General features: G+C 31.7%; 1 long non-coding RNA gene across 1 annotated transcript; it reads left to right on the top strand.

Annotated features, from left to right (window-relative positions):
* The first annotated feature begins 1775 nt into the window (after positions 1 to 1775).
* LOC148623123 (uncharacterized) lies at positions 1776 to 23209 on the top strand. The gene is made up of 3 exons (XR_015920780.1): positions 1776 to 1890; positions 22578 to 22712; positions 23069 to 23209. It is a non-coding gene; the product is annotated as an uncharacterized LOC148623123 (long non-coding RNA).
* Positions 23210 to 26781: the final 3572 nt, after the last annotated feature.

Raw genomic sequence — 26781 nt, 5'->3', positions numbered from 1 at the left:
TCAGTCAGCAAATGACCTTCTTCAGTACCTTAAATAAACTGATTGTGTATGAAAGTAAATGGTCTGTGAACACAACTCACTACCTAATCAGGTGAATACCAATGGATTCAAGCAAGCTGTATTTCGGTCTTTGTAAACATTTAGTGTAATTTTTCATTACTTCTCTAATCTAATTTGCAAATTGATGCATAACTACACATGTTTTGTATATTGTGTATTTCAGGGTATTGCAATGTAAAATAAATACATGTATTACCAAACGTTATAGTCATCTAACATACACAAGTTTATTTTAAAAATTAAAAACCTTAACAACAAGGGGAGTTTTATTTTTATAAATGACACAATTAGGAGCTCTGAGATGCTATTTAATAGAAACAATCACTGTCTCGTGTAAGAACTTATTAGTTCCCTTGAAACCGATTTCTTGCATATGTACATATCTACCCATTAACATTTTAATGTGTTATTGGTATTCTTAATATCCTTTTGACTCAATCATTCAGACATGTCTGATAAGTTATTATCTACACACTTAACACCCAATGGTGAATACAACTGAATAATAAGTACGTGTTCAAATCTAGCTCACTGCCTTACATAAGTATATTATGACATAACACTTCTAGAATTGACAAAAAAAAAGAACGATTGACCTAGTTGTAACTGAGAATTGGTGTGAATAAGTCAAAACAAACGCAAAGGCTATATATAGTATTCCAATGATAATCGCATAGAAATCTTTTTCTGCAAGCATATTGATCACGGACCCCGGTAGTATTTTCCAAGATTAAATATTACATCATCGGTAGCATTATAGTGATGAAAAAGATCTTCGAAGAAAGACATAAATCATAATCTAATATTATGTATCATCTGTCTTCTGTTAAAGTCTTTTAAAATGATCATATTCATTAGATTTGCATTCGGAAAAGATACACAATCTCTGAATTTGCCATAGATGTCACAGCGGTACGAGTTTGAGTCCCGCGGAGGGAACGAGCAAAAATTTGCATCGCAAATTTGACAGTTCTAACATCGTTGGGAATTTTTCAGACCTTTCTATACGTTTACATATCTTCCCTGTATCAATTTGATCCGATGGAGCAGTGTATTGAATAGAGTCGTCACATTCTAAGACGTTTGTATATATATATACAAAATTTTGTGTCGAATACCCGAAAAAGTATTCGACAATGTAAAAAGCGTATTGGTTATAATGACTGAGCAAAACTACTTTTGTTTTCTAGAGAGATGACTGAACAAAAGTGAATTATTTTGCACATGAGCTTGAACGGGGAACGTTTTGATAGTTTCATACATTATTCGGCGATATTGTTTTAATTTCATCCATTTCATTTACATTACTCCAAAATAGACAGTAGTTCCGCGCAACTGATGACAGTAACATAGAATGGCATTCATAGTCTGATCACATTGAAACTCATGTGATAACTATATACCTATTACTGGACAACTTCCGTAATTAATGCATCTATATCACCTAAATCTGTCATTTATCCAGGCTTTAATATGAAAATTTTCTAACTAATGTCGTTTGAAAGGCTTACTTCTCATATCACATTTATCTTTTTATTACAAATTTTCCTTTTGTGCTATTTACTTGACAGCAGCTCTCTAGAAAGGAAGACATCACGATCCAATGTCAGCTTGACTGTGCAAATTTATCCCGTCAATGTAGTAATAACGTCATTGCTCATTATTCTACCTGACTAAGCGTAAATGCGAGTTTAGTAAACATTTTTATTATGCAAGCAAAATGAATGTTAACTTGTCAAATGTTTTCAATGTTGAAACGTTTAATGTAGATTTACCAGAGAACAACTCAAATTTAGCGGATTTATTAGATCAGTGGACAATTTTCAAAAGGTAATGTTTTTGTTATGTTTCTTATATTCTAAGAGTAATCAAGGGAACCAAGGTTATAGCGGTAATCAAAAGAATGCAATCCAGGGACAAAGACCAGACATGCACAACAAAGAACACAAAGTAACTAAAACAATACATACCAAGTAACAAAAGCAAATGAGCAACTCGGACTCCACTAAAACATGGGAGCATGGACCAGGTGTACCGGTAGGGTAAGCGTCCTCTGTTTGTCTAGAAAAACCCGCCGAGGTGCTTATAGAATGTCAAGTCCGGGGTAGACAAACGATGAAAGGAAAACCATGACTCGTTGAATAAATCAGTTTTCATAATGCAGATGGATACACCATAACGATCCACGAGTTCATGATGACGACCATAAAACCCTTTTCCAGATGCCTATTTGTTAGAATTCTAGCGCGATACAAAAAGTCTCCGTAGTTTCGGCAAGCTCTGGCATAACGTATGAGTTGTGATATGAACACTCCATACATAGGTGCTGAATGGATGTTGCCACAGATGAAGGTAAAGTTGAAAATTCTGAATGAAAAGTCATCACGTTTGTCTTAAAATTTGGTCAATAGGTTTCTTTATCATCGATTTCTAAGTGTAGGTCAAGATATGAGGTTGCCTTCACAGTGTCTGTAGTATCCTTTATCTCAAGTTCTTTGGGGTCTTCAAAGATAATACGTTATCTATATAAGATGCTTTTGAACAGATCATAATCCCCTTTTCCTTTATACTTTATTATATCAAGAGGATGTCGTAAGAAGAAATGTTCTACTATTATTGTCAATTACATCCAAAAATGTCCCGGTGTACTAAAAGTAGGCTTCTAACAAGAATCTAGATGGTAAATAGAATACAATACAATGAGTTTAAAACTTAAAAAAATGAAATGAAATTTTTTTTTTAATTCTATTTCAAGTACTAACTTTAATTCATTGTGCTACACATATACACAGACGAACGAAATACTTCTTTGTCAAATGATGCAGAAACTAATTTTACAAGCTTGGTGCAATTTGCAAATTGCACATCAGGATTCACTTGAATGATAAAGGATTAAAATGTAATTATAAAAAATAACTGTCGAAAACATATTTAATAGGCCTAAAAGATAAATGAAATGTTTTAAAAGTTTTTATTTTGAACAGTTATCTAAAGCATGTAGTTGTCTAGTAACCCTTCTGTATCATATTTATTCTATCAATTTGCGACCGTCGTCAATCGCTTGCTATCACTTTTTTGTTGTGTTATCTCAGAAGTTTTTAGTTTAATGAATCCATATGATTGCACCTAATCATGTTTTACAATATTATTTTGTGGGAGTTGTTTTGTTTGTTCGTTTGATATGTTGCTTTTTTATTTCATCTTTGCGCTACTTTTCCAGGCAATGATCATACACATAATCGCACAATAAATTCTCTTGTTACTCTGCTTGTATGAATGATTAAGAATATGGCTTAGATAATATCAAGTATTTTTTATGTTAAAGTTGTCTTTTGTTCGTTGTTACTTACTTATTAGTTTGTCTGTATTGACTTTCTTGTTTTGATATGTGGTCTTAGAATTGTTTGAGATCTTTATCTGCACAAAAAGTTATGCAAGATACAAAAACAAACAGTGTATTTTCGACAGGCTCTGGTATAGCGTATAAACTGTGACATAAAAACACAATACTTAGCGGCCGAGAGGATGTTGCCACTAACAAATGGAATATAAAGTCATTGCATTTGATGTATAGTTTTGTAACAAGTCTTCCTTTTCCACCGATCCATAAAAGTAGTTCATGAGATGAGGTAGATCTGTCAGGGTATGTAGTCTCCTTCATCTCAAGTTCTTAGGGATAGATGCGATATAAAAAGTCATTGAAGATTCAGATATTTCTGTCAATTCAAGTCTTCTGTATCAGAAGCTAAGGTTAAATCTCTTCACTGGTTTTTTTTTTAAATTAATCAGATCTGATGTGAAATTTATCTCTGAAGAGTGACGATAGATCGACAAGTAAAGGGGCCAACGTTTCCATTAGTATACTGACTGTATGTTGAAAAAAAAACATACCCACCATACTAAGCAGCAGTGATATCGATACAAAAAAGTGTATCATTGTCTTATATGTATTTTGCGTACTTTAAGTGCATTTTGTAAGGTGATTAAGACTCATTTTTCACATATTAAGAAGCATTTCTGCTAATTACTATATATTTGTATTTGGTTGTTCCATCTTTCTTTGAATAGAAGCGGTGTGCAATGTTATGATTTTCTGCTGTGGATATGGACTTGTATAAAGTGTTGAAAAATCGAAGATCTTAATGCTATTGTACTTGTGTAATAATTTTCAAGTAAATCAGTTAAGAATCGTTATTTGATCAGAAATTATAGCACTTGGCGAACAAAAAGACACGTATCATGATTAGACTGACGACCATTTTGACAAATCTAAGAATGGATCTATCGTAAATAATTTGGAAAGAGACTTGAAAGTGCATTTTACTGATATTTAAAACATTACTTATGCATATTCTAGTATGTAGTTAAGGTATTACAGTCGTCATCCTTTGTAGAGAGGTACACTGAATTGTCAGTGTATTGTATTACTTGTATCTATCTTCCGATACTAATAATCCATGGACTGGGAGAGTCCACCGTGGACCCTTGGAAAAGTTTAATGTTAAATGTTTATAACTTGGACTCATTAGAAAGTTACTACTCTGTATAATTGTGTTTGAACATATAAACGCTTGTTTGAAGTACGGTATTTTAATAAAATGCCAATTACCGGTGAAATGGAAGTACATTGTAGAAATGGAATTCCGAAAATTCCCCTTTTTATGAAAAACTCTTTATTATCACATCTAAACTGAAAAATTTGCGCCTGAAATGAGATAGTATGTTGGGTAATCTTTTTAAAATTTTATGAAAATTCTTTCTTGAAAATTAGTTTTTCGTGGCTTATATACGTAGGAAATTATCGAATAGATTCGTTATCTACGCTACCTTAATCTCCAGTAATATAACTAGGTGGAGCATATTTTAAGTGTATACAGTGGACAATAAAGTCGGCATCATGTAATAAATTTTATTCTTATTGAAAATTGTGATGCAATAGTTAAAACATAATAATATGAAATAATTGGTATGAATTTGATTTTAAGATATAAAATAAATTTTATGGGCACACTATTGTAAGATGTTACTCTACATGATCAACATTTAGGGTAATTACAGTGAAATCTGTCTGAATCTCTTTCGGACTTAAAATTTGTTCGGCTTAGAAGGGAGTTCGGTTTACCCAGGTTAAAATATATTAAAATTAATACAAGTCAACTTCCAGAAGTATCTGGTTTAGACAGATTTTTTAATTATTTAGGGTTCAGGTTAGACAGGTTTTCGGATTATTTAAGGTTTACACATGTGTTCGGAATATTTAAGGTTCAGTTTACACATGTGTTCGGAATATTTAAGGTTCAGTTGAGACAGGTTTCACTGTAGTACAAAATATTCAAAACAAAAGAAAGGTCTGTAAAACGAATGGTGTATAGACTTAAATTATTGCGCCGATAAAGTGGTGTATAGACTTAAGTTATTGAGCCGATAAAATGGTGTGTAGACTAACGTTATAGAGCCGATGAAATGGAGTATAGACTTAAGTTATTGAGCCGATAAAATGGTGTGTAGACTAATCTTATTGAGCCAATAAAATGGTGTATAGACTGAAGGTATTGAGCCGATAAAATGGTGTGTAGACTTAAGTTATTGAGCCGATAAAATGGTGTGTAAACTAATGTTACTGAGCCAATAAAATGGTGTATAGATTTAAGTTATTGGGCCGATAAAATGGTGTATAGACTTAAGTTATTGGGCCGATAAAATGGTGTGTAGACTAACGTTATAGAGCCGATGAAATGGAGTATAGACTTAAGTTATTGAGCCGATAAAATGGTGTATAGACTAAAATTATTGAGCCGTTCAAATGGTGTATAGACTAAAGGTATTGAGCCGATAAAATGGTGTGTAGACTTAAGTTATTGAGCCGATAAAATGGTGTGTAAACTAATGTTACTGAGCCAATAAAATGGTGTATAGATTTAAGTTATTGGGCCGATAAAATGGTGTATAGACTTAAGTTATTGGGCCGATAAAATGGTGTGTAGACTAATGTTATTGAGTCAATAAAATGGTGCATAGACTTAAGTTATTGAGCCAATAAAATGGTGTATAGACTGAAGTTATTGAGCCAATAAAATGGTGTATAGACTGAAGTTATTGAGCCGATAAAATGGTGTGTAGATTAACGTTATAGAGCCGATGAAATGGAGTATGGACTTAAGTTATTGAGCCGTTCAAATGGTGTATAGACTGAAGTTATTGAGCCAATAAAATGGTGTATAGACTGAAGTTATTGGGCCGATAAAATGGTGAATGGTGTCTTGATAACTTCTGGTTTACCTATAGAGGACTATCATGCTAAAACTTATTTTAAGAGATGTGAAACTAGTAGTTGAAACGGTGTACAGTTTGGAATTTCAACTGATGGAATTATGTTACAAATGATAAAACATGCTGGCAAATCTTCTAGTCTAAGAAAAAAGAATTCGTTTTGGTTTATACGATTGTGTATTCTAGATTTGTCCTACATACACGCACTCCAAAGAATCCGATTTACTTCGAACCTTATATTCCAGATAAAAAATCAATAGTTGTGTTCATTTATTCTTTGTTTGAGTAAAGTCTACGTGATGTTGTTTATTTGTTTTTACTGATGACTTTTCTATAGCCGACAAGATAGTCATTTGGGAATAAGACACACTTAAGTAATTAATGACATCCTTACTCTCTTTATTTAGACATAATCTCATTGTATAAAATATTGATGCATATTTGTTTATCTATTTGACACGCTATGGAATCTCCCATTCGTCAGAAAAGTACTACACCGTTTATTACAGGAAAATGAGGATTTATTTTTCTGATTTTGATTTCCATGGTTTGGGAAATGATTCTGAATTGAAGGACATATTTGAGCAATGGAACATATTCAAAAGGTAAAAGTTACCTATTATTAAATGAATTGTCTTACAGTCAAACACTCGCGTTTCTTGCAAGGGTGTATAATATATTTACTGCATAGCTATCTATTTAAATTAGTTTGAGGTGGAATATACGCAAATCATTTAATAGTGTAATTTCACTGATACTTAATTCGTCGGTTTGTTGTTTTCATAAAACGGAAAGGGAATAAACAATTTCTCCAACGTAACACAATTATGTTTACTGGTTACCACAAACTCCGTCTGGACCATTGTTCTATTTGAAACACCACAAATAGGTATTAGTATTAGACCAGCCGCTAATTCTTATAAAAGCTGTTTATTATTACATTACACATGAAAAATTGCAACAAATGTTTTCATGTTTTGAAAACACCTAAAAAACACATGTTTATCATATTTTAGGAATACCATGAAAAACATATGTTTCTGACTAACGAAAAACAATTAAATAAAAATCATACGGCATCAATATGTTTTCAATACTATTTCACAAAGAAAAGGGTATTGGAACCAAAACATATCTGATATAATTCCTACACTGGTCCTAAACGCATGTTTCGCTATGATTTAAAACATTGGAAAACATTTTTTGTATTTTTTGCAAAAAAAAAAAGAAGAAAAGATTTATTTTATTACTTATATATACTTTAAAGTTTTATCAGGATTTTTAACAAATCCTTGTATAAATAGATATAACGAAATATTTTATAATCATTCGTTATGATCTGATTACGGTCTGTTTAATACGGGATTTTTATGCGTTTGACTGCTTACTTAATATATTACAATGGAAACAAGTAAAAAAAACAATTGTGATGTTTTTGTTTTCAAATAGACTTTAACGTTTGGATAAGCTGGTATCTAACTATGTGTTAAAAAATGGTTGGAAAATTAAAATCGGTGAATGTAACAAACCATGCGAGATGTTATAAGGTAATTCTGATGTTGTTATTTTATATCTTCTCAGTGTCAGCGTAAAAAATCGAAATCAATATGGTATTGTGCAAATAAGATGACTCACTTACTTCATCAAAAGTTCCATGTAATATTCTGTTACAAAAATATATACGGAGTATAAATGGATGGAGCTCTTAATTCACCTCTAAATGATAAGATAAATGAGATAATACAAACGGATTGTCATTGTTTATGTGTATTTGAGGTATGCTAGGATTTACATTTTGACGAAGTTTTAGGTAAGAGAGTAATCAAGGCAACCAAGGTTATAGGGTAATCAAAAGAATGGAATCCAGGGACAAAGACCAGACATAGAAAACAGACATACACAACGAAGAACATAAAGTAACTAAAATCATACATACAAAGTAACAAAAGTAAATGAGCAACTCGAACTCCACTAAAAACTGGGAGCATGGACCAGGTGGACCGGTAGGGTAAGCATCCTCTGCTTTTCTAGAAATATCCACCGAGTTGCTCATAAAAATTCAAGTCCTGGGTAGACAAACGAGGAAAGGAAAACTATGACCCGTTGAATAAATCAGTTTTCATGGTGCTGATGGATACACATAACGATCCACGATTTCATGATGACGACCATAAAACTTCTGTAGTGATGACTTCAATCTTGTAGCAACATAACTCTGTTCCAGAAGCCTATTTGTTAGAGTTCTAGCGCGATACAAAAAGTCTGCGTAAAAAATGTAAAATGATTAAAATTTTATGGGCTTCCCTTTTGTTTGGTATATTACTATTTGTTGGTAGAATTACTTCCCTTGATTGTTGCATGATACTTTTGTAGCAGTCTTTATAAAAATCAGACATGATGTGATTCATGCATGTCAATGGCCCCAGTACTTATAAAATGAAATTATTTAAATTGTGTATGAAATTAACTCATTGCAAGAGTTAACGTTCTTGACTTGGTTTGATTCGGTTGTTTTAGTGGGAGATGAATGTATGATGTTCTCCAAAACACAGATTTTGATACAGGAAGGACTATATTTAAGTGAAAGTAAAGCATATGTAGTCCGAAAAAACATTGTAAGTTTGGTAGGGTTTTATTCACCATGAACCACATTAGCATGGGCAATGTATTGATTTTATTTGAACTGGTACTTAAACAGTATAGAATATAAATATCGTCGGTATCTTGAAATTTTATAACTGTGCAAAATCAATAGAAATAATATTGATCTATTAAACAAATTTTTAACATAAATTCAGCGGTAAAATTGTATTCAGGAGTAAACTTTTGATAACTAAGTTTAAACGGCTAAATTTCAAAGTCAAGGTAACTGGAAGTGCATTATATTATAATAACAAAATTACCAAAGCGATAGGATCTATGCAGCTGTCAAAAGCAATAGTAAAAACCGTTGGAAATCACCGCAATGGTCCTCACTTGGTACAAAGCATAAATCTTTAAAACTGAAGTTAATGTAATTGTTAATCGCCTTTTCACGGATAGCTTACGTTAAAATTCTTGAAAGGAGTGATCACCGAGTATTGTGATATGACCAGCTTAATTGAATAAATGTGTTTTCCGTGTAATTTTTCTGTTCAATGTTTGTACCAAATCAATTTTCAGTGAAAACCTAAATGTTTTGTTAAAGATTCCTTTTAATGTTTTGTTTTGGAAAAGTTTAGTAGGTAAGGATTGAGTTCTATCTGCAAAACTTACGCTTTATTCGTCGTATGGTATTTTTCATCAAGTGTTCCTATACAAAACATATTTCCCGTGGTTTATTTTATATATTTACAACAACATTGCCATGTTCTAACACAATTAAAAACATGCAAGTGTTGTATTAGTAATTGCATTTTTAGGTACATCAAATACATGCATTAAAACGTGGTTTCTTCATTTCAACACAATTAAACTTTTTAAATATGCATTTTGGAATTTATATCAAAGTCATAATTTGACAGCCTGGATAACTTATTTAACATGTATTTGGTAAAATATTTTCTTTGTTACGGGTAATATCGTGAAGTTAAATTACTGAAACATTAAGATCGATATTCATTCCTAAAAAATGAAAAAGAAAGGAAACTTGACAATATTGTACCCGAAAAAAGTTGTGTGTGATCCTGTCTCATAAGTAAACTAACCACATCTCCATTCAAAATGAATGACGGTTACACGACAATTGGACTACAGATAGATCTCACCATGCTGAACAATTTAAGAATTTTGCTAAATCTAACGGTTTTGGAGACATATATACAAAATACTTCTCTCTGACCCCTTCTTTTATTAGTAACGTTTGTCATGTTTTTCGACAGATCAAAATTTCCACATCAGTTCAATGCAAAATACCTAAAGAAACATTCAAACCAAGTTGGGTACTAATTGGTCTAGTATTTTCAGAACTTGAGGTTTTGAAACGTTCTTAACGACGACGACGGGCAACGACGATGACGGACGCCAAGTTATGGCATAGCTCAGATGACCCTTCGGACCAGGTGAGCTAAAAAAAGGGTCACTTCATTTCTTCCTTTTTTCGCCTTTAATAAATGGATTTGTATGTGAAAGTAAAAAACGTGGGGAAAATGTATAATGTATTTCTGCTATGAAATTGAAAACACTAATTGCATTGTCATTAGAAAAACCTTAAATTATCTAAACAGGCAAAATTATTTCACATGAATGTGTTGTAGGGATCTGTGTGTTTAATCGTAAATGTTGTTTTTGCATTGCCCCTGTGGGCCCATGATTGGTACAAGGAAATTCTTTGAACTTTGAAATTTGAACTTATAGCAGAAATGGAACAAATTTTGAAATGTAAGTAAAATAGGCATGAAACAACGGCTTTGGTGTTTAATATTTAGCAAAGCAAATCACCTTACATAAATTGTTTTTTTCCGGTAATTTTATCAAAGCTTTTCTGCCAAACGGTTGTCTTTCATTATACTTCATTTAATAGTTTTACGACTAACAGTTGTTATTCATTTAACGTTGGCTGTTAACTCAGTTATTTTGTGCAGTAAATATATCTTTGATATGTGTCCTTTTTGTTCTATGAGGCGAATCGAAGTTGCTAAAACGCTCTTGCTTTAAATACCGTAATTAGGTTGGATTATGAAAACCCATCGTCATTTGGGATATCACATGGAGCTACCATTTATTATTATTTTTTCGTTCATATAATGACAATAGCTTCAGATTAATCGATTTGTTGACTATGACATGTCATCGACATCTTACATACTGATTCAGATTAAATAGGAATTTAACTGGTGTAAAATAGCAGCAAAGGGATAACATTTTAAATATTTTACTTGTGATAATTGATTTATGACCATGAGTCTGAGTGCCACAGAACCTTGAAACATGTTTTAGAATATTCCTCATTTCTATGGTAACTCAAATCAAAGTATTCGGAATTTATGACGTCAAGGACAGTAACAAATATTCTCAGAAATAAGTAATTTGTTTAATTTTTGTGAACAAGGATCTTATTATGCAATTATTTTCTTACAAATTGTCATACATAATAATCTATCTAAACTATTAACTTGTACTTGACATAAAATGCACGCTATAAAATCATACACTTTATGTAACATCATAATTAAGCTGTGGCGTTGAACTGACATTTAATTTTCTCATAGCCATAGAATGAATAGGTATCTTCTTGCCAACAAATCCTAAATAATAAGGCTAGACAATGTCATTTAGTCAAAGGAAACCAGACATTATGATGATATCATAGAGATATATATAGATTTATTAACCCTGTCAAAATTTAAGAATTCTTTTTCCATAAAAAAAACTTCTGTTGAAATTTTAAACGTATAGTTCAGACTTGAAAATTTACTGGTTATATCATGTACTGAGTAGGGCCGAAAATGGGTTAATTTACTGAATTATCCATCCACATTCTGTGTACCAAGAGATGATCCTGAGCTTCTGAATTTATCAATGACAGAAAGTATTTACACACAGACAGACAAGAATGGAAATGAGTCCACCGGTTTACACGACAACATATTTTGATTTAACTTAACTAGCTACCATTTTGTTCAATCTTTAATTTAAATTCTATGAAAGGATGCGCTATATAGTCAGCTCGTACTTGTAACCAAGTGAAATTTATGAACCTTTTTTTTTCAATTTAATATACTTCAAAAAGTGACATACATGTAATGCACTCTAATAAGGACAAACATGATTTATCTCCGTATACAACATCGTTGATTAATATATCCTGTCTCTTAACTTCTGAAAAAAAACTTGTGTTAATTTCGGCAATTTAGAAGCTTCTGAGGATTTCGCTGAGGAAGATGTTTCTTAGCAAATAATCCAAACATGAAACATAATTACCAAAAATGATTTACTTTATATACATGTAATAGCAAATATTTCGGCTACCATATCTTTATTCCGTAAATATACTGCTTAATATTATCGTTGCTAACTGACCTTTCACAGATACAGTTATTAACGGAAAGATAGGGTGAATATGTAGATTACAGGTAAGTTAAAGTGGTTTATAGGGTGCAAAAAGAATCTCGTCATTTTTCATTCAAAGATGGAGACCTATGAGGATAATTTACTCAAAATATTTAGGTAGGGCAAATATAATCTCTTTTTTTTTCTAAGTTTTCATTAAGACGAGCTATATCAAAATAAAACCGATGAGCTCTTATTGTCGCGTTACATTATTAGATTAATCATAACATAATTACGATTGAAGTGACGTAGATGATCTAATAAATTGAATAATGACAGATCCTCAATTCTTTATACAATGTGCAATTATCTATAAATGATTATTATGATTATTATGTTCGCACAAGTTCAAGATATTAATGACCCTAATCAACGACCCTTTTGATTGCCATGATGACCTTTGCTCATAAACACATGTCATATAGTCTTTCACAGAGACCTTAAATATTTGTTTTAGTCAACTATTCTCTTTACTTTGTTGGAAAACAAGGACATATTCCATGGATGATTTGATGGTACCTATTATGAAGGCAGCTGTCTTCAACGTTAAATTATTGTAAATGATTTAGTCTTGATACTTTACACGGTTAAATTCAACGATGTGTAACTATCTGGAAAAATCTTAATGACGTATCAAAAACACATCTTTTTCTTATTTTGTGTTTCCTGTAAAACATGACAAGAGACGAATTTAAATCTTTCTACATCCTTTCCGGACCAACATTGTTGCACAATGTCTTACGACATATACAAACTCTTAAGGTAAGTCTAAATTTCTTATAGACATCAACAGTGTGACCGACAATTCTAGTTGGCATTCTATCATTAATTTTATTAGTAACAAAATAAAAAATAACTTTATCACAAATTGTCTCTGTAAATGTGTAAAGGAGTTTCTTTCTTAACATAATTGAGATATAGTTAAAAACATTTAATTTGAAATAGTGAAATTCTTTATACTTAGTATCACAATTTCTATAATTAAATCAATCAAAGGAAATGAATGTGAAATAATTTTAGACTTCAATGTGCTTCGTCTGGTTCAGGTGTATTGACTGATAATTTTCATATTGTACCTTTGTATATATGTTAATCTATTTTATTCGATTATTAATACTCTTTAAAATGACTTGCCCGTTACTAAAAGTGAAACGAAAGAAAAGAACAAAACAAGCATTTCCCTTTAAGTTATATTGTAGTATCTAGTTGATGTGGGATAGACAAACACATTTATCACTATTTGGTCACGGTTCGAGTAAGAATTGCCTTATGGCACGTTAATTTTGTACGAAGTTTATTGATATAAATTAAGAAGGTACCCTAAGTAAATTTGTTTATTTATAGACTTGTATCGACTAAACAGAATAATGTTTATAACAAGGTCCCGAATTAATGAAAATCTCAAAACCTGAGATGTTTTGAATTTTTCGTTAAATCGTGCAAGAAAACAGACCCAGATCCTCCGTATGTATAAGTGGACAATTAAGTCCCTACACGCACGCGCGCATCCCCTCAAAGAACCATATATTCTGTTCAGTTTAGGGTACACGAACATGAATTTTAGGCTTTTTTATTTGTTCTTTTATTCATTTAATTTTTTAAAGTAAAAATCAAGGACATTAACTGCCATGATAATTTTAGTCAAGATGTTAAGAATGCAATCATTGTGTTCTTGAAAACTTCGCTTAATGTTTCTTTATACAGTATTCTACATATATTCATGTTTCCTTCCTTCACAAAACATGTTACTACAGCCATATTTGGCCAACAACAGAAGTGTAAATATCAAATTTTAAAACAAATTTACAGATCTACTGAAACGATCCTTGTTCGGAAATGCAAATATGCTGTAGCCTAAATATCTAGTGCAGTGTAAGCTAGCAATAATATGCGACAAATTCCCTGATTTGAATGAACATTTTTATATTTTATGTTTATTGGTGTTGGTATTTAGCCGGATAATGGCATACAATTTCTCAATTCATCTAAATTCAAAGAAATGATTTTTTAAAAAGAAAATAAATGCAAATAGTTTCCAAATATACTGAAGAACATCTTTTCAAAATTCTGGAATTTTTTATCGAATGTGTATTTGTCCAGTGTGGTGGACGCGTTTTCTAACAACCAGTCGCCATTCCAATGGAAATAAATTGCCGCACAATATTTAATGTTCTTTTTTATGTGTGTGTCTGTTTTCCATGTCTGGTATTTGTCCCTGGATAACATTCTTTTGATTTCTGGTTCCCTTTATTTCTCTTGAACTTCATAATACATTTAGAAACAAAACTATATGAATTTCAGACTTCAAATCTTGTTTTTGACAGCTGTAGATTTATTCTGAAAAATGTTGTTTACACGTTTGTTGTTAATATTCTATACATAGTTATAAAGCATTTTTTTTTCTAAATTTGACTTATGCTTGTGTGTTTAATACATAAAAAGATGCATTAAGCAGTGTTTCATCTCTGAATTTAATGTATTATTAAAACTATTTCATGAAGGAATGTCCTGGATATTGCTTTTAGCTGAACCTTAAGAAAACAACTTTATCTGCCGTGTCAGTAAATAGTAAACGTTAACTTAGTTATTAGTGTATAGAAAAAGTTATATTTTTTTATCTTATTCGTGTAACTTTTAAATACCCTTTTCACATACATTATTTAGATTACAACGGTGCTTACTAGTATTCTTTTCTATGATATTTATACAGGCTGAAAAATTCGTTTCGTGATATAATAGACTGTAATGAACCATTTTATTTTAGTGTCGTTTCTACACTGTATTTGTTTTATGTATTTTTTTTAATATCCATATACTAATTTAGTCGATAATTGAATTGACGCACTATGTATAAAAATAATTCTTATTAGTGTTTACCGTAGTATATACAAATTGAACGAACATGAAAATAATCTACATGTAAGTTAGAGTGTGTTTATGTATTAAGATATTATTTACATGGAAACATGACTGTCGTAATGCTGATCAAAGCTATGACAAGTATACACAACATGACCGATATATTATATTTTTGCACTTGTTGTAAGCATTTGTGTTGGACTGCTTTTGCTTTAGTACTTAACAATCCATGAAGTAATTCGGCTTTACCTACATAGAGATAAATTTTTTTACATATTTTTGAACTGATACTTTAGCTAATACACTGAATGCATTAGCACGCATTGTGGAGGCATTTGAAAGCAATTAACAACAGCTAAATCCATCTGGAATTTGTATCAATCTCTTTGAATTATCGAAAGAAATTTCTTCACACAAGAAGCATAGTGATTTCACATAAAAATCTCATTTCCTTAAGGAAAACTAAGTATGAAATATCAATGATACAAAGTACACAAATTTGTCTCAACATTGGATAGAACATGAATTGATATTGCTTAATTATAACAACGGATTTCCTTAATTTTCCCGTTAATATTAATTATTACACAATTTTCTGTTAAGAATATAAAACTGGAACCATTATAACGTTAAAAAGCCATTCATTTGATCGCTGACTACGAGGATGTTTTGGCAATTATACATTCTATCAAAGCCACCTTTATATAGGGACAAGAGGCGATATCTCTTCCATTGGTTCTTAAAAGTGTTTATACACGTATTTCATTCAGGTGTCCAGTTCCAGGCAATGTATCCTTAATTATACACTTTCTTTAAATTGTTGTTTCGCCGAATAAGTGACATGCCGTGACTATCCCCTTCTACTCCTGGTCACAATACTATAATAATATTCTTCGTGCGAAATCTCTTTTTTATCAAACCAGCGTCGGATAATGTAGATTTTGTTTTAGGCAGGATTGTCATAATTTTTGCTGCAGTAATATTGCACTTAAAACAGTTAATATCAGTTTTAACTTAAAGAAAGATAACGTCATAACGTAAAGAAATTTCTTTCAAAAGTGATTCAAGTTGCGTAAATGCAGAGAATGTCAAAGCTTTAATACAAAAACCTTAAATATTTATAGCATAACATGCCATATTCAGTTTTCGGCTGTATTAGTTTGCGTTTAAATACACATCTGCTTTAATAAGAATATAAACTATTTTATGATAGATATCAGTTTTGTAGCATGATATTGATAAGTACAGTTTTTGATTGTTCCTTTAAATATTTTTTTCAGTGTATCTTTAGTGCATCATTTTAGTAAAGTGTATATTATAAGTTCTTCTGATTTTATTTAATATTTCGATAAAAACCTGTCTCCATTCAAAGCATGTACAAAAACCTATAATTTTTCAACGACTCTTTCTATCCCCCATACTCAGTTAAAATCCCGACTCAAAAACATTATACATCCTTGTTACTCCAAAAAAGACCGTAAATCTAGATGCAAATACGTAGTTCTTGGTAGTGATTCCTCATACTTAAAAAAAAAAACACTTCCAAATATATTGAATATGTTTTTAAATTGCTGGAAATTTTTATCGACAACTTATTTGTCCAGTGTGGAAGACGCATGTTTCAACAAACTGTCAGCATTACAATGGGAACAAATTGTGCCCTCATCTTGTTGACCTCTTCCTTCACTCATAAGAGGCTGACTTAAAAGCTGATCTGATCCATCTTTGGCATCATCCCTTCAGCACCTTCGTATGGAGTTTTCATGTCACAACTCTTACGTAATGCCACAGCTTGCTGTAACTACGTAGACTTTTTGTACCGCGCTAGACTTCTTACAATTAGGCTTCTGGAACATGGTTACAATGCTACAAAAAGTCATCCCGACAGAATTTTATCGTCGATCGTTACAGTGTATCCGTCTGCAACATGGGAACTGATTTGTTCAACGTGTCATAGTATCCTTTCCTCTTTCGTCTACCCTAGACAAGACTTTTTATGAGCAACTAAGCGGGTATTCTAGAAAGGCATAGGACACTTACCCTACCAGTACACCTGGTCCATGCTACTAGTTTTAACGGTGTCCGAATTCCTCATTTACTTTTGTTACTTTGTATGTATTATTGTTGGGTATTTTATGTTCTTTGTTGTGTATGTCTGTTTTCCATGTCCTGTCTTTGTCCCTGGATTACATTCTGTTGATTTTCTCTAGAATCTTGGTTCCCTTGATTACCCCTAATGTAGATGGCAAACTAATGATTCAGAGAACTCCCATGGCGATTTTATTATTCTAGTTTGAAAACTTCATTACGATTAAAAATAATTTGTCTATAGTTAAACAAATGGAACAAAGAAATTGATACTTGGACATATCTCATAAACGATGTCATCAAAGACGGAACGTCCAAGATGTTATACGGAAAAAATAATTCTTCGTTGAACAGTGTTATGTCTGTTTGTTGTGATTATATGCAGCATATTTCTTGCGCACTATCTGACATGTTAATCGTGGTAATTTTAAAAGAATTAGACAAAATGGGAAAAATCAGAAACATGCATGTCGAATATCCACCGATCTGACGATATTATTTGACTCGAGGATGCTTTCTCTATTTGAAAAGACCATTATTCGATCGTTGCAACACTATATATGCTCAGAAATTGTTCAATAGAATGTTAGAAAAAAAATTGACAGAGTTATCTGCCCTTGTAATATCGATTAGTGCATTTCAATGAAATTATAACTCAATTTCCTAAAATAATATGGAAAATTTTACCTTTTTTCTTTGATTCTGATGGTACAAATTAAACTTTCAAATGGTCGTTTTTCTTACCATATTTCATCCACTGTTTGATTCTTACAGAGACTTAGTGGTCGATAAATCTATTTTATCGCAAAAAAACTCATCACATGAACAAAAAAAAATTATTGGTAGAAAATGCTACCAAAGTCGAATCAAAGCACTAATATGATATTCATTATACACGAAACAAAAATTATAATTATCTTAAAATTAGGCCTGTTTTGTGTTGAAATGGTAGTTCAGTGTCTTTTACGATTAGAATCTATGATTAATGTGGTTTTTGTGAAAATAAAAAAAATACTGATGTTTAAATAAACAAAGCGTTAAATGATCATTGACAGTTATTCCACAGATGAATACTATATCATACATTCCCTTTAAATAAGTGGGTAATTATTCCAAAAGAATACCCCTCCCTCATTTGAAAAAACAAATGTATAACTGATTTGTTAACAAAGAAGTCTTTGAAACTTCTTTATGTACTTTTACTAAATGTAAACACATTTGATATACTGTTATCAAAAACAAATGTTCAACTGAAGGACATCACAAAGTCACGCTGTATTGTTTGAATCGTAATACTAACGGTTAAGCACTGTTTTCGTTAGATTGTATTTTCTCTTTGTGTATGTAACTGGACTCATAGTTCACTATAGCATGCGACAGTCACACAAATGCGAACAGTCTGGTTTATTGCGCGATAACTCTATATAGCTGTCATTAAATCTTACCTATCGCGCACAAACTACTTTTATTATCGATAATGATAATTATTTTTAATAACCAATTGATTATATGAGTTTTGCACATTGATAATTGTATTTAATTTGTGTTTTTTAATGTTTTACCCAACCATCAAGCATGAACAAAGTGTTGGTAATTCAAATTAAAAAAAAGTGTGAACGTTAGGTTTTAATGTTTATTTAGCTAAAAAAGGAGTTTCTAGTTTAACACATTGAACACCCGTTAACAAAAGTTTTCCTGCTAAATGTTTATTTGTATTAAATTAATACTTGTCTTCCTTCCAGAATATCTTAATTCTGTTTTAATTGTTGAATATATCCTGCTTTAAAAGTACTTTTGTTGTGACTTTTTTCCGTTCTATTGGTTCACCATTGCAGTGGAAAACATCTTCCGAATTAGCAGCACACAAATAACGTAATCTGAAAATAGTTAAAACAAATTACATTATTTGAAGACAACTTGTTGGACATATCTGACACATGTTAAGCCTAACAGGTATCATGATTAATGCAGTTTTATTATGTAAGGTCTTGTAAAACACTTGCAGCACTGACTACATAAAATGATGTTTTCCAAATGTGTTTATGTATCAGTCTAAGCTAACTTTAAAGAAAGAGCTCGTTCTATGAAAATAAATATCATGAGCGCGTATTGTTTATTTCTTGACCTTCCGAGGAAACTGCATTGCTCATTTATTTTTTTTTTTATTTATTTTTATTTAGCCTTTGGCTAATTTTTTGTGTGTTTTTCGACTGTTTGTTTGTTTGCGTGCTTGTATATATACATAACTTGGATTTTCTAACGATGTTTCGCCAATATATATTGCTAAGTTTTGCCTGTCTCCCTGATTGACAACCAATCATCAATGCCATTATTATAAGATTTAATTGCCAAAGGACTTGTATATTCTCTTTATCTATACTGACTTATTGGAATATTATTACCTTTGTCCTCTGCTAAGATCAGTTACTGAAACATTTATAATGACAATGTAAAGCTTTGTTCCATGTGGTCTTAAAAGAACTTTCAGCCGATAAACCTCAAAATCCACTTGATGAGGCATCTGTTATACATCTAAGGAGTAATGAGTTGAGATTCGCTATTGGGCGACTCGAAAATAGCTTTTTATTTTATGACAGTGATTTTGACATAATAATGAACCTCCAATTACATGATAATCCATGCACAGGATGGCATATATCAATATGGATTTAATGTAAACGACAGCGTATTGCACAAGATAATGGTGTTTTTAAAACTTAACATTATCCTTGTAACCTGACACATCATGTCTTTTGATCTTGATAAGCTTCTAAGGTAAGTCTTTTTCCACTTATTCATAAGATACGTTTAGTTAAAATTATGTAACAAACACAAAAACATGTCATAGCCATGTACATGGTAATTGATTGTGGAAGAAGAAGTATGTTTTTGATTTAATACGTCTTTGGTGATGACGATGATGATGATAATGATGGTGGTTGTTTTTACATTTTTTATTATTTTCATTATGTGAGGTTTTATTATTATAGTTAATTTCGTATTTGGATCACCATCAATCAGATATAAAAGTGGTAAATTATAAACCAAATCGATACTACATAGCCTATTTGGCTTACTTCTCGTGTTCAACTTTCTATTCATAATTCAATGAGTGGTAGGGTATACAAAACAGAATTCTAACGGTGAAATAGTGGTTTGAATTTACTAATAATGAATGTGGATATAAATAAACACTAACGATCAACAAAATATAGAACAAATTATGAAAACCTCTTCAAATAACTTTTGATAAACTTTTAACCTGTACATATATGTTTATTCTTACTGTAAACTGGAATGTACACGCAACAACAAAATGGTGTAGTATCTCTCATGTCTGCTTAAAAAATGGTCTCAGATACCATTTAAAAAGAATTGACTTTTTATACCCATTCCGCTGTAGTAATTGAGGTACTGATGCTGTCACTATGATAACTTAATCGTTTACTATTATCGTTTGACACACTTTATATATAATACACGAAATTTGTCTGCGTAATTGCCTATTTAGTACTTATGTAAGATAACTCTTTAGATTCAATTTTTATGTTACAAATGTCCATGACTCTGAGCAGTTAGTTATACACACCAGCAATTGTCGTAATAATGTGTCAGTAGAGATAACAAAGTGAAAAAAACATTTGCTGTAATATATTGTGTTGGATTATCGCACCATTATAAGGGTTAAACGGAAGATAAAATGATCAGTCCATACGAAATTAAAACACTGCCCATGGTTCATGGTATAGAAAAACTTACCGAGCAAACGACGCTTTTTAGATCTACGTATGTTTTTTGTAACGGTACCTCTTTAAAACCTATATATTTTCTTTAGAACACCATTCATTCATATCTCACTAAATTCAACCAAATCAAAACAAATCAAGAACAATAACTCTTACAAAGTGCCAATTTCATACATAAAACTTTTATCTCGAAAGTACAACATCAGAATAACTAACAAAGACCAGTCTTATGGTGTGGAACTGTTTTTAAATTAGAACAAAAAGTTAATTCGGTGATGTTTTATTTGACATCCACGAATCACCTCTTGCCTGATTTTTATACAAAAATCATAAATTTCACTGACTGTTTAGTACACAAAAACAAGTGAAACAATCATTAACGAAACAATGTCACTTCAAATTGAAAGTGGGTCACTTCATTTTCCTATTAAGTCGCTTGAATTTTGTACTGATTATTGTTCTGTGTCTGTCCGTTATCTTAATTTTCCGAACAATTTTGTAACTGTTTGACATGTTTTATTGGAACTTCAAAGTATTGCCATCGGCTAAGAAAGGGTATGCCTGCAAGTTTTCAGTATTTTTGAGGCTGTGTGACGGTTGTCACTTTTTGTTTTGTTTGTTTTGTTTTGATTTTGTTTTAAGTTAGTTCTGTACGACGTGACCTACAGTATTTCCTACTGGTGTATTTCCCTACATCAGTAATTATTATATCATATAAGTATGATCGAAGACTGCAATTACTATACTGTGGTTATTTTTTGCAGTATGCAGCTATTGGGAAATAGTACAAATATCTTTAAAATCATATAATAAGCAATCGTGGTAAGTAGTTACGAGACAAATGAGGAATATTGTTATGACAGCCCCAGGACTATTCAAATGTCGACCTTTCTCTTGAGATTGTATTTATATTAACATTCTTAGACATCAACTTACTTAATCAAATATTGTTATCCTCAAAGCATGAATTGCTACTTAGATATGTGTGTCTGCAGTATTCGATTATTAAATTACGTTAAACAGTGTTGGTTTAATTGATGAAATTAATCAATTTGGTGGGTAGTTATGCAAAGAGTTTATATTGGTTTATGTTTCTGGTAATAATGTGTTAATTTACGTGTTCAATGTTTCAAAATGTGACATAAAATGACTATATATAATTACATGTCATACAACCAATACGCCGAATCATAGAATTTTGAATATTACTAAATAACGGGAATATTTATAGTTAAGCGCAAGTTCCCAAATAATTTTTAAACAATATCAAGCGAGAAGTGGTAAATTATGAAAAATGAAATACAGATTTTCGAAATATGTCCTTTGTATTTGACTCTTCGTGATGTTCAAATACATACGATGACAATACGATAATTAACTTTTTAAAAACAAACGAGATTTTGAAAAAAAATAACACGCGAGATGTACACGTAAGTAAGATTATTTATGAAAATCTACTAAAATATATCTTCATTCTCTATTAAGAGTTGCAAAGCATTTATCATTCTGTTTTTACTATTTCAGGGTTATGAAAAACTCGTCCCTGTTCCAAAACTTCACATTGAACACCAGTCATTCATCCGCACCACGCTACATCGACACATTGCAGCACATCGCACCGGAAATTCTTCTCATTGACCGGGTTATTTCTCCAATTTGGTATGTTATTGGGTTTATTGGAAATCCTCTTTCAGCCATTGTATGGTTTGGTCATAATTACCAGAAGAACTCATCAGCTATTTATCAAGGAGTATTGTCAATAGTCAACATCTATTTTCTTACTGTCCATTTGATAATGGAATTAAATTATGCGTGGGGGGTCGGTTTATATGACAAACCAGGTGCATGTGAAGTCTTCAATGTTTTTCTCATGATTCCACAATATCTTTCTCCTATGCTGGTCTTGGCTTTTACAGTTGAGAGATATATTGCTGTGTGTCATCCATTCCATAAACGAAAGTTTTGTACTGTTCGAAGAGCTTGGCTTGTATCGTTATTAATGTTTGTGATTTCAGCATGTCTATCTAGTGTTCAAGGATACATCTGGGATTATGATGAAAACATAAAACAGTGTGCATTCTTAAGTTCTGGCGACCACAAATTCGAAAAGATATGGACGTTAATAACGGAAAGCATTCACTTTTTATTGATTCCACTATGTGTATTAGTATTTAATATTTTAGTTATAATTGAAATCCGTAAGATTACAGCCAGAGACACGACACGTAGGTTTTCTGGTAATAACAGCAACCAAACATCGACTGTCACCCTTCTTTCAGTGTCGTTCTTTTTTATTTGTACATTATTACCAGCTTCCATCGTTTATGCCATGCAGTCATTACTGCCTCATGGGAAAAAAATGTCATTATCGAAAATGATGGTTGATCCTACTTGGACAAAATATTTTAAATATCTTGTGATTAGGAAGGCAGTAGAAGAAGTTTGTCTGTCAAATCAAGCATGTTATTTCTTCATATATTACGTAACAGGACGATTGTTTAGAATGAGTGTTCGTCAACTACTTTGTCGATTTTGTTGCAAATGCTGTAAGCCGATTGAAAAGTTAGATGACTCAAAAGAGTACTCAATGGCCATGTACTCTCCGGTCTGCTCAAATGATCAAAATGTCAACAGTCAAGAAGTTACAAGTTTATCAACGTAAAAAGCTGCGTTTTATGTTATTACTGAATAAAAACATTAAATGTTTTCAGCTTTTTTTCTAAATAGTCATACAAAACAAAACTTTATGTCGTTTGAACACTATTATTGCAGTAAAATATCCATTGTTAATTCACAATAGCATATCGAAATTCGTTTGCTTGCCCCAACACTTTCAGTTTTGTATAAATGCAACTTATGAGATAAATTAGATGCAGACATAATATTTGCAGAGATATATTGGGTGCATCAAAAGATCAAATGGAAGTTATAACCGAACTCATAATTATAAATGGGAGGGAAATATAAAAAAAGAATGAGCAAAGTCAAGAATAAATGTAAATTTCTACTGTTTCTCACTTGATACGGGAATTTCAATGGGAACTGGTGGGTTAAACGGATAAATCTGTTTTGTAAGTACATAATTTGAAGGTCAAGTAAGAAAACATGCTATAGATAAACAAAATAATAAGTACATAGTTTCAAAATTAACAGATAGCCACTTGACAGTATTTTAATTAAAGTAAAGTAAAGCGGACTATTTCTAAATTCTTATTTCGGTTACAATGATATAGTAGCAAAATATTTCATATGTAATCGATTTTGGACTTACAGTATGTTCTAATCGTCTTTGGAACACATTCAGTGAATAATAAGTTTGTCTCAGCTATCTTTAGAACACCTTCAGTGACTAATAAAGTTGTCTAATTAAATAATTGAGTGTATTCTGTTTTCTTAGGTATGTTGATTTTGTTTTTATTCTGTATAGAGTAAACACAGGCTTTTTTTTTATTTCCAATGTTTTGTCTCAAAAAGCTCGAGCAACATTTTGTAGTTGGTCACCTTTAACTGAAAATAGTTTTAGATGTTTAGTAGTTTTGAAAAACGGAAGTTATTTTCACTTATCTATAAAAGTAAAACTTTTATATTTGCAAACAGAATATAATGAATTATAAGAATATACTAATGCTGCTTTTTTTTTGCGCGCGCAGAAAATTGTCAGAAATAATAAGATTGGGTTTTTAAAATATTGAAAATCATCAATGCTTAAGATCGTTTACAACTGTCTTAAGAATCTATACGAGTGTTTTGCGAGTTTAACGAATTCCATACGAACCTTACGATTTTTCTTGCAACAATATACAAAAATTTCTTACAATTAACTTCTGAATGATACAAATGCCTTTACGACCCTTACGAATGCTTGCTATAATCTGACGAATTCTTGCGAGTGTCAGAAAAAAACGAATAAAAACGCATGCGTTGCCATTTTTTAACAATTCTTCTCGAATACCTTCATCTTGAATTTAGTTTTTGAACTAAACCGCAGTGAAGCAAACACCTAACCATTTTATTTAATTGAAAAAACTATTTAAGATCGCTTCAGGATGAAAAAAAAGGTGGAAAAAAAGCTGGAAGGGGTCGAGGCAGAGGGAAATCGGACAAAATTACTCGTCATGCAAAGTTGACAGTGGTTCAACTGGACACCATGTTTGAGTGGCTAGAACAACCTAATTCCTGCAATTTATGACACCAACCACGAGGATTATAAGAGTCGCATACAGCTCTTTGGTGCACAGGTAGTAAAATGGGCGAGGGTACATATGGTGCAACCCTTAAATTACGGTTTAAGTCATGTAGAACTCTTATAAGTAAATGTAAGACAAGAAATCTCTATAGCTTTCGGTATCTCGTGTTATGTTTTGTGATTCTATTTCTAATACGACCGAGCAGCTCATCAAACAGTTCCGATTATATTCTTGGAAAGTTTTCGAAAATATCCAGTTTGTTGTGTTCTCCATTAAATTGTAGTATTGTGAATTTTGTATCATCTGCCCTCTGGACAGCCAGTTTCTCCCCCAGCATGACTTCACCTTTCTTTGTCGGGATCTTCTTCGCCTTCTGTTTTGCTTTTGTTGTAGAGCAATAACAACACGATGAGTAATATCTGCGTGTTGTGAAACTAGCAATGCTAGAGTTGGAATTTGTTGCATAGACTCGGCCATTATCAACTGAACTTAAAATATTTTTTTCGAGAGGAAAAAGGGTAGTTTAATTTTTAAAAAATGGCTCCATTCGGAAACCTCGTGCTGATTTCACACCTGATATCGCAAGATATTTGTAATATTTTAATGTTCGCATTTTATTCACATGCATTTGTAACCACTCGTTAGCGTTGGCAAACCATTCGTAGGTATTTGTAAGCCATTCTCTTGAATATCGTTTAAAAGTTGTAAGCTATTCGCTACATTCTTATATGACTCGTAAGCATTGGTAGCAATATAGTATCAGTCTTAAATGGAAAAAGAAAACAACCTTGCGAACATATAAGGAATGTATTACAATCAATACAAATGGCTTGCCATCAATACGACTGGCTTAAGAATGCATATGAATTATTTACTATTCGATAAAGAATTTCAATTTCTTGCGAATATTAGGAGCCTGTTTCTAATATTCGTAAGAACTCACAAACGACCACGATTACTTAAGAGTGAGTACGAATGTGTAGCGATAGCTATACGATCATTGCGAGTGAGCGGCGAGCGACATTCTTATTTCAGTCGCAATGATATTCGGCATAGTGTGAGAGCAGTATTAACGATAATGATATCGAAAGCAAGAACTTTTTTAATGTAAAATTTTGCACAAGATCATCAAATAATTCAAACACTCGAAAGACCAAAACATAAAATTCAACTGACACACCCACTTGGAACTTTAGGTAAAATATTCAATTGAGACGTTATTTAAGCCTAGGTAGAACATAAAAGGTGAAGATGAAGTGATTTAACTTTGATTATTAAAAATACATTCCGAAAAAGCACGGTTCACAGTCTTTGGTCATTTGGTTACCAAATGAAAATTCAATTAATACCATATAAATACACATTAGAACTATGTAGAGTAATTCAAATATATATGTGGGACAGGAAAGTAAATCAAGTAGACAGAAATATTTGCTGTCTGAAAGTAGATAATGGCCATATGGGAAATGAATTATTTATTCTAACACTGATGGTGTTTTATCAAACCCGTTTCTCTCTCTCTTTCTCTCGTTCTCTCTCTC

This window comes from Perna viridis, chromosome 3 (assembly GCF_037379345.1).
Source record: "Perna viridis isolate PV_CMFRI_1.1 ecotype Kerala chromosome 3, ASM3737934v1, whole genome shotgun sequence".
In the NCBI taxonomy this organism is placed as follows: Eukaryota; Metazoa; Mollusca; class Bivalvia; order Mytilida; family Mytilidae; genus Perna; species Perna viridis.
This window is presented reverse-complemented; position numbering and strand designations above follow the sequence as displayed.